The following is a 10280-nucleotide window of genomic DNA, read 5'->3' as shown; positions in this document are numbered from 1 at the left end:
TGCAGATCTGAAGTAAATATTAATTCATTAAGTTATGTTTGCTAAACTCTGGATTTAAAAAAAAAAAGAGTCTGTATGCAATAAGGAACATTTACATCCCCTTCATAGGTAAATTTTTAGAAGAGGTACAACTTCCTTCTAAGGGCCATTTATAATTGAGAGATTCCTGAAATTAAACAGTTAGATGCAATAACATTTGTTCAAAGTTGAGAAAGAAATGGCAATTTGCCACATTCTTAAGATCATGTAATTGAGTGAAATCTGGAATTTAATACCTCAGCAGATGACAAGTTCAAGGATGACCCTGTTTTACAAAAGCCCAGTTGGAACGCATAAAGCCATCTGATTTTGAGTTTTCATGTGAAACATTTTAGAGCAGCAGGATTAATGAATGTATGAGAATGTGTCCTTGGATTAGAATGCATTCCTTTAGAATGAGAATAAGAAATATGAGAAATATTAAAAAGAAAACAAATGCAGCATTGTTAATTTCTTGCTATGTGACTGAAACACTTGTAACTAAGTGTCTATAATATGACTTCAGTAGTGGCTCATTTTCTCACAATGCACCTGCATGTCTTGGAAACAGTTGTAAACAGTACATGATTCTGCTAAGAGACAGAGCCCATAAACTGCCATTAAACTCTGCTTAGTCTTCTGTAAGTGCTGGTAGATTCCTCTTCTGGAACTAACAAGATAATAAATATAAGTCTTCTCACGTTTCTAGTTTAGACCACAGCATTTTCTATCTAAGAAGAGACCTTTGTAAGGAGATGAAAAATATCATTTAAAGGCATGTGGGATAGTCACGAAACTGTGTATTTAGGGAAAAAAAATTGGAACTTAGGGTTAAATGAACACCAGCATTACATCTGCCCCACAGATCTTTATCTCCACCTTACATACCGTAGTTCAGCTAATATAATACCTGATAAGCACAGGGGTTGGTGAAAAATATTTTAAATCACTACTACATCTATTCAAACAAAAACAAAACAAAAAAAAAAAGAAGAAAGAAAAATAAAAGAAGCAAAAGGAAAAAAAATTTAAGCCAAAGCAAAATTTTCTGAATTGTGAACTTAAGTTCACAGTTTGCTTCAAAGTGTCCCAGCTGTTCTATTAGATAATTCCTTGGCTAAAGATCACTCTGTTAATAAGAATGAAAAAGTTCACACTCTCTAATGACAAAGCATAACTACTGAAGAAAGTGAATTATTGCAAGCATTCAAGATGCCCATGACGCTAACTTTTTCCCATTACTCTATCTGTATCCTGAGCCAGAAAACAAAGCATAACATGTTGTTGGGTTCAGTATTTTAGCAGTTTATATAAAAAAGAGGGCAGAGTCCAAAGTAACAGCAAAAAAACTTCTGCTGATTCCAGAAAATAGATGCTCTCTAAAGAGTGTAGGGCTGGACACTACATTCCTGTAAAACTTGCAAGATGTATTTACTGCCTTTTGTAACTTGCATAGGTCTGACTCTTCTGGAGTCTTTTCACTAAAGCATATTTCACTTTACTAAAATACTCTATCAAATGGGAAACATCCCAGCTCTCAAAATTCACTTCTTTGGAAAGACACTACAAACACCTACATAGGGGAAAGCACAGGAGGAGTTATGGCATCATTGGCGGTCCATGACAAAAACACAGGTGGGTGTGTTGATAAACATGTTCAAGCTGCAGCTGCTGCTGGTTCTGATGGGAAAAATGCTCTTCTGGGGATTAGGAATATACTGTAATCATGCCAGCCAAAACATGCATGACAGTTGAAAAGGAAAAGAGAGCAGCTATATAAATGGCTGTGGTAACCTAAGTGCTTTCTTTTAAGTTTGCAAAAGAAATACTTTCTTCAAGATTCCTGTCTCTTTTTCCTACTGCTAATGTCTTCATAAGAGCATGAAGAATAATTATGGTAAATTGCAAATTATTTTTTAGTAACTTGCTGGAAAATTATTTTAGCCCTGCTGGGATTTAATTCATAAAGTAGCCTGAACTCCTGCAGAGCAGAAAACAGGTACCCCTTTTTCCCTTAGATTACTCAGGGAGCAAGGGGTGCTCATCCTGAGAAAGGACACCAGAGTCTATTCTGGGGCAATGAGAGATGAAGCATGCACTTGTTATTCTTTTACCACAGAAGACATTTCATACCACATATGATATGCATGGCTGACATAGAGTAATACTATATCTACATTTGTCAGGCAGACAGAAGAGTTGATGTGTCCTTTTCCAAGGCAGATGTTTTCCAGATATGCTATTGTCAGTCATTAAGATAGTAAGATTTGTTTGAGTTATGGTATGGTAAATACTATATATGCCAGCTCATCCGTAAAATACTACGGATTTCTTAGATAATTCTCCTTTTGGCCAGCTTTAATCATTTCAGTATGACTAGTTTCCTTATGAACTCAGCACAACATTTATGCATATCAGGGGCAGTATAAGTACTACATGAGAAACAAACGGACTGGAATTTTTATGGAGTTTTTGAGTAAATGTATTTATTCTCTCCTGTTCCCGATCATAGTCCTTCACTTATGTCAGAAGAAATGGAGAAAGCTGTGATTTTTTAACACCTTAATTACATTATCAGCAAGGATGAAATGGTACAATTAATCCAAATATATTGTACAGTCTAACACAGCGTGCTTTCTTTTGCTGTCTTTGCCACAATAATGACTGCAGAACCATCTTAGTGGCTTCTTTTTTATTATTTGATTTTATTTTGGGAATGTCGACTCTGTTTCTGGATAGATCCTCCAGTTTGCTAGGTTGGTGCAAACATGTTTCTGCTCCGCAGAAATGTAAAATTGCTGTTCTTTATGATGGCTCTGTTATGCCAAATGAGGCAAAACTCAATTTTCCAAACCACATCATTGAATTTACAACCTCTGTGCTGCATCTAGAGTGCAAACAGATAAAAGTGGTTATCACCCCTGGGCCTAAGGAAGGCTTGGAGAGCTGGAACACACCCAGTCTTCAGCATAGTTCTGTAGCCTCAGCTCTGAAACTGCACAACAGGATAATGTGTGCATATTGCTGGAATGAATTTAAATTCTTTTTTTGTTTTTTCCAGAGGAAGGTTAAAGGATTCAGTCTGTATCAGGGCTGGACAGAATATTAAAGCTGCAAGTGTGTAACAACCTGTCATAGATAAAGAAATGTGGAATTATATCCAGCACCCCAGGCTGAATGCATTTGCTTCCATCCAAGCTGGGGAGTTGACACTTGGGACAATTTCAAGGAGTGATTCAAGGCTTTCTGCTCCAAATGCAGCTCCTTCTGCGGGACAGTAGTGCATGACTATGAAGAAGCTGAATTGCCAGCATTCTCCTGGAAAAGTGTGAGGGGCAGCTACGGAATATCTCCCTCCCTGCTTCCTCCCTCCCTTTCATCCTGTAGGAGATAACTAGTGGCTCAGGAGACTGCCTGAGTTGGCCTCCCTGTCTTGATATTTCCCTGTTGTCAGTCTTTTTCTGAAATGGCTGTCCCCCTATTGAAGGGAAGGGCGATCCTTTGTCTGGCAGGTTTTGTAGATGTTTCTAGATTAGATCATATTCAGACAGAGCTTACTGCACAAAATATGGGGTGCTGTCCATCTCTTCTGAAAATTAAGTGCTTCCAGTGAAGTTACCTCTGCAGGCACCCACTATATTCACTCAGTCACCATCAGATCTTTGTAGAATCAATGAAGACAATACAGCCATTCAAGTGCCAGTCAGTTTGCCTATTTTAGCTGCATGTTTTAGGAGGGAATTAGTCATCTGAATGCAAGGCAACTTTTCTGGGGCATATTAAACCTTGCAAGGCAAGGTTTAATATGCCCTAGAAAAAGTTGAAAGGACCATAAACTACCTTCTGGTTCACTGCTTCTCCCTTTAATTAGTTCTTCAGAGGTCTTGAATATGTTCCTTCTTCCAGTGGTTTTTGCTCTTTCTTTTCTGCTTCCAGAGCTTCTGTCCCTTAGTCATTAGGAAGACTATCAGCCTTCCTAAAAATTGTCCTTGAGCCCTCCTACCTTAGAGCAATTGCTCCCAACCCCCCACGTATTCATTATTTCTCTCCCCTTTCCGGATGTTCCAGAGCTCTGTTTTTCACCAGGTCTTCCAACTGCATTTGAGCAGACATTCAGATGGTCCTGCTACCCCTGCAGTGTCAACAGTTAAAAAAATAAAATCTCCTCCTCACTATTTCTGAGACTGGGCTCTTTATAATGACATGAAGTACCCCAGAGGCTTCAAATAGTTCCTGGAATTCCTCTTCCACTGAAGACTGGGTTTCTTGACTCAGCTTCAGCCTTAATGAAGGCACACTTCGTTGTCCTTTTTCATGATAAAATGAGTATTCTATATATGATCATGGACTGTTCACACAGTGTTTTTAGCTCTGCTAATCTAGTTGAGAATTGCCTTCCCAGTTTTGTCTCAATGCAATGTATCTTGCTGGATACATTTTTTTGACAAACAGAAAGAAAAACTTGTCAAAGTAGTCAAGAACCATTTACTGAGTATTGCTAAGTAGATTTGTGCTCATTCATAGCCATGTCTTTAAGCTAATTAGGCAACTTGTGCTTCATTTCATGTGGCTCACCCCATGAGAGGGAACAGCACCTTCCGCCATTTTCCAGGCAGCAGAGGCTCATCCTCCCTAAATTCTGTCAGGGAAAGAAATTTGTTAGTGCCTTTTTGTGGGTGTTTTGTTAATTTTTGTCATTGGTCGGTTGATTTTTTTTTATTAGCTCTTGTTCTCCTCAGTAAAAGCTTTTGGGCAGTCTTTACCTTGCTCTGTTTTAGTAATAAATGAATTTTTTTACATGATCATCTGATATTACACTCTTCTCTAGAACTACACTTTCATACACTGTCATGGAAGAAATACTGAGCTAGATCATCTTCCTCCAGTTACTGGGTCGAACCCATGAGAGCACTTGTATGGTCTGGCCATATGCAAATCTTGAAGCAGCATCAAAGGAAAAATATAAAAAATCAGTTGGTTAGAGTTGTTGCTATAATATTTTTGTCCTCCTGGACAACCAGCAAATACGTGGTTTTGCAGCCCTTGATGACTTGATGTTCTCCAGGGGGACCACTGAATCTACTTGTGAAGAGGAGCTCAGTTTGTCAGCAAACCAGGTCTTTGTGAGAAACCACATTTGTGACTCATAGGCTCTCCTATACTCTCTCTCATTCATGAGCAGATGAATCCCCACAAAAAATGTGTGATACAAGTAGGGCTTCAAAATCTGCAGCACAAATTATTTGTAAGTTTCTATTTAGAAAATCACTTTCTAATGCAACAGCTCTGACTGAGGTGCCCTGGCCAGCTGGAATCCATGAAGTGTTTGCAGGACATTTTTTAATGTAGTCATCTTGTTCTGTACTGTGGGTGAATTTTATTATGTGGCCATTCTCACTACTTTGTGAATGAATTTCTGGAATCTCTCTCTAATTTTTGCTTCACAGGAACTTCAGTAATAAAAGTTTCTGCACAACACATGTTCAAACTGATTGTAGCTCTTTTAATATATAAATATATGCGTCTAATTTGTTAGGAATGCTGTACATAACAGATTAAAATATGTTTATTTTCACATGTATATATTTACAAGTGCAATAATCAAGAAGCAAAAGTAACAAAATTTGGTGAAAAGAAGTTGGGTTAATGAAGACTCAAAATCATACACTTACTGTAACTTACAATATTCAAGTCTGAAAACAAAATCTAAGCTTAGTTATCACAGTAGTCTTTCTTCCCCACCCTTGTTGCCACAACACACATCTGGCAGACAGGTGTATGTTCTCAAAATCTGGGTTTTCTCAACATGACTCAGATCAAACTCTAAGGATTTTTAATCACTGTCAGTGTAGTCAGGCTCCATATTATTCTCAATAAAAAATGTTAATCTTATTATCTGATATTTGTTTTTCAGGTCATCTTTGAAGAGTGTTCCATACACTGAACTTAGGCAATGCCTCTGCTTCCTGCTGCATCAATAACATATCTTCAGAGTAAACACTAGATGGTGGAAAAGTCAAGTGCAGATAAGGAAGTATTACAGATGCCCAAGCACTTTAGCTTCCCTCTACATTATTTATTTAGCTATTTGCCAAATTAAATTATCATGATAATAGATTTTGCATGCAAAGTTACCACCTGACTATTCTGCTTTCTCCCACAAACTCTTGCTGCTACTTTCATGTACTCTTCAGTGTTAGGTATGATACAGAGTAAGGATTTATTACTAATTTTCATAATCAGGACATAATTTCTAGGTTGTATACAATTCTAGCAGACACAAGGAGGAATAGCTTTAGGAGGAATAGCTCATTCTTGTAGAAAAAAAACATATTCTGCTTGCAGGAGAAATCACTGAAATTCAAATTACTTGAATTTCCATAGGATAAATGTAGTAGGGTGAAATGTAGGTCCATAATTATAATGATGGAAAGTAGGTATATTATAGAAAAAAATTAAATGTAGGACTTCTTACTCAGTTATATTATTCCATCTTCTTCTAAACAGGCTACTCAAAATGCAGGTGAGTTTTTATCCATGTAATCATTGGATACTCACTTTGCATGTGATTTATCCATGTGATAACACTGAAAACTGCACGTATAATAATTATAATAATTTGCCTGTAGGAGGAGGTGTCAGTGTGCAGATTTGTATGAAGTGGGTTTGTGTGGAAATCCAGCACATATGGAGGCTCAGTGGAAATCATGTGCAGATTGAAGTTTAACTGAGCTCATTAATACTCTTTATTAATGTAAACCCTTAATGTAATAATCACTTTCAGCTGACTACAGTGCACAGCTCAGGTGTATCGAAGAGCTAAACTTAACTAAACAATCACATGTTACCATAGTGAAACCATCCAGTGAAGTGTTTCTAATGGTACTAAAGAGACAGGTCACACACAGTCAGGCTTTGTACCACACAGCACCGGTGATAAAACTTCCATCACACCCATTGATAGTACACCTGAAGTAATTTAGTCATTAATATACAAGAATTTTCCATAGAAGAATTAACAAATTGTACTAACCTCTAAAGATCTCTATATTGTTTGTTAATCTTTTATCATCATTTTGCTCTACTTACAAACATAGGAGCTACTTCTGGAGCAAGTCTGTGATAAAGTTACCTATAATCTTCTCACTATATAAACAAAAATATATTTTATTTCACTACAACAGAATACTACTGTATACTTTTCCCAATTTAACATTCCCCAAGCTGCTAGTAGCAGGTTTTTAATCAATTGGTGCAGGGGTGTAACTCAGCAGATTCCTCTGACTGACAGATCTCGGATCTGTCTTAAACTATTGTTTTTCATTTTCCCAAAAATTATTGATATTCCAGACTATTCCTACTGTATGTGCAACTACTATGTCACATTCTCTCTAATATTTTTTTTCCATTTTTTTCTTTTCCCAAGCTTAGATCTCATGAGATACAATTTTTACATTTTCCTTAATGGTAACACAAACAGAAAAGGTCTTGGTCATCTTCCAAGTTTTTCCCTGTTGTGCTAAGGTAATACCTACTTTTATGTCCTTTCCCATTTCTCCATATTGGGAGAAAAAGCAGCTTTGTTTTCTAGCTTCATTACAGTGCATTACACAGAGAAGAGATCAAGCCCTTTAGGGTGGTCTTTCCTCTCTTTTGAGTTTCTGTCCTTCTTGCATAAGGCTAGCTATTACAATTGGAAAAATATAGTCCAAACTGGTGTATTAACAAGTCCCGAGTGCTTTAATGCTTCATTAGAGAATAACTGGCCAACAACTGAATATTCTTTTTTTTTTCACCGAGTGCTGAATTTGATAAATTTATTAAAAAATTCAAGATTGTTTTTCATTACTGTAAGCAAGGAAATAAAGGACTTACCAATTCTATGTAATAAATTTCACTGTAGGAGCTGAAACACCTGTTACAGCTGCTGTATTTTACCACTGTAAGACATAAAAAGGGAGAAAAGTCTGATGTTTGCCTACAGCAGCACTGCTGGTTTGTACCAGCCTTGGTGCAACATTCAGTGCAGGGCAGACAGTAGCAGCCACTGTAAGAGAAGCTGCTCTGCTCTCATCTTACTGGGTTGATTTTGAGGAAAGGAAGCTGAGAAATTGTTTAAAGCACTACCATTGTAGTATAAAAAGCAAGATTAAAGCATTAGGAGACTGTAATGAACTGCATAACAAAACAGTTTGCAGTGTCTCTCAGCAGTACTTTCTAAGACGCTGATGAGCAAATACACTGGTGAACAAACAAAACTGACATCTGAAACATAAGCAGAGATATGAGGGTGCTCCCTTTGCTGAGGAAAATGTTGTATCTGTTTAGGAATTAGTTACTGCTCACACAGAAAATCTACCAATTGTCAGAGAGGTTGGAAGAATCACTGCAAATCATTTTGAACTTTATTGAAAGATAAGCCAGAGCAGTGCTTCAGTGCTATGTGAGGTTGATATTCCAAAAGCTGTCAAGTGCCAAATAAGCAAAACACATAATGAATTAAGAGCAAAATAGAGTTATGCTGTTGTGCAACTTACTTGGCAGAAACATCTCCTAAGGAAGGCAAAAACTTCTGTTTACACCTGCACTAATTAGGTAAAATACTTTGTACAAGCAACAAAGCTTTGTCTCCTGTAATTGATTAATAGTCATTTAAGTACACAGAATCTTAACTCCATAATCCATAATATGCCTCCTGAAACCAATTACAAATTCTTCCAAACCAAATAACTTAAGAGCTATATTTTTATTTTAGTAATGTTATTATTCATGTCGTCAGTGCATTTTAAGCTATCAACCTCTGTTGCTGTCTTTTTCCCTGGGGAAAAGTCATGCAGTGGTTACCTGGCAAATATTGCTAACACACTGTAAATGAGTTTGAAGCTGGTCATGTGGCAGTAGATGTATGTGTAGCAACATAAGACACCATAAACATTAAAAAGGATTCTTGCCAAAAACATAATGAAATAAAAGACAAGCATACAATGTAGGCAATACAATACCTGTTAGAAACTGAGTGAATTTATACAGAAACTCTTGAGAAACAAAGACAATGACAGAGACAATAGAGTGTCCTATCAGGGAAGATGCCTTTTACCATTCAATGAACTTTTAGCACAATTGACTACTGCATTAGCTGTCAATCAGCTCAGCCACAGATCCTAAGTGCATTTCTTTCATCTCCTTGATAAATAGTTTATTGTAATTTGAATATGGTGCTATTTGTCTACCAAACACAACTCCTTTCAGAGTTCCACAAGTGCTTAGTGATATCATGAGTTTTTCTTTAAGTTGCTTGTGAAAATATACAAAATCTTAAGTAGGTTCTGAGGATGAAATGTTGACAAAGTTCACAATTATCAGTGAAAGACCAACACAATGATAGTCTGTAGGTAGTGCATTTACACACCAGTACTCGGTAGCTCACTATGCTTGACCTGTGTAGAAATAACAACACATGCAGAGGAGTGTGATATCACATTGCATCACTGTGAAGTAGTTTGTAATAGTGAAGTCACCATTATCGTTGATGAAAATCAATGAATGAGAGCTGTCTGTGTGTGTCCCAGACAGGATGAGAGAAAGCAGAAAGCATGCAACAGACTGAAAACACAAGGCTGACAAAAATTGCATCGATTTCTTGTCACATTTTCATCAAGTTACTCTCCAAAAAGCTGGCCATGTCTGTATAACCAAGAAAGTCACTAGCCATGTTTTTAATGCAGGAATGAAAATGAATGTTCTTTCCAAAAATACACCTGTTGTCATAGAATCCATCTGGCTAACTTGGAGAGATCTAAATTATCTCCACGTGAAAACCAGGGAAAGTAAAATACAAAATGCAGAATTAAAACCACTGTAAAAGTATGAACATATATGGATGTGGAGACAGATGACAGCAGCGGCTCTTGAAAGATACAGAAAACAATGAAGGACTGACCCTCAGTGAGGGTCATTGAGGTTCCACAAAAGGTGTTTGACTATTTGTCCAAATTAAAAAGCAGAGATTCCAGGCCATAAAAACTATGTCTGCACCACTTTGAGGGAGGAGACTCAAGAGAAAGGGAAGATGGTTGTGGCCCCAGATGTGCCATGTGTTTATATGGCTGCCATGAGGGCAAACTGCACACTGTCTGAAGGCCAACAATGAGGAGAGTCATGCAAGCACTCAGGCCTGGATGTAAAGGATACTTAAGATGCTTTCACCTGCATCTGAGACTATGGGCTCTGGATTTGTGTCTGAACTTCCTTATAGAAGTTTC

The 10280-nt window shown here is 37.3% G+C and overlaps 1 long non-coding RNA gene across 1 annotated transcript; it reads right to left on the bottom strand.

Moving 5' to 3' along the window:
- Positions 1-4531: 4531 nt before the first annotated feature.
- Positions 4532-7959, bottom strand: LOC135289538 (uncharacterized). The gene is made up of 3 exons (XR_010352284.1): positions 7894-7959; positions 7052-7164; positions 4532-4657 (listed from the first exon to the last, which is right to left on the bottom strand). It is a non-coding gene; the product is annotated as an uncharacterized LOC135289538 (long non-coding RNA).
- Between the last annotated feature and the right edge of the window lie 2321 nt (positions 7960-10280).

The sequence above is a fragment of the Passer domesticus genome, chromosome 1 (genome assembly GCF_036417665.1).
Source record: "Passer domesticus isolate bPasDom1 chromosome 1, bPasDom1.hap1, whole genome shotgun sequence".
Classification (NCBI taxonomy): domain Eukaryota; kingdom Metazoa; phylum Chordata; class Aves; order Passeriformes; family Passeridae; genus Passer; species Passer domesticus.
Note: the sequence above shows the minus strand (reverse complement) of the source record. Positions and strands in the feature narration are given on the sequence as shown.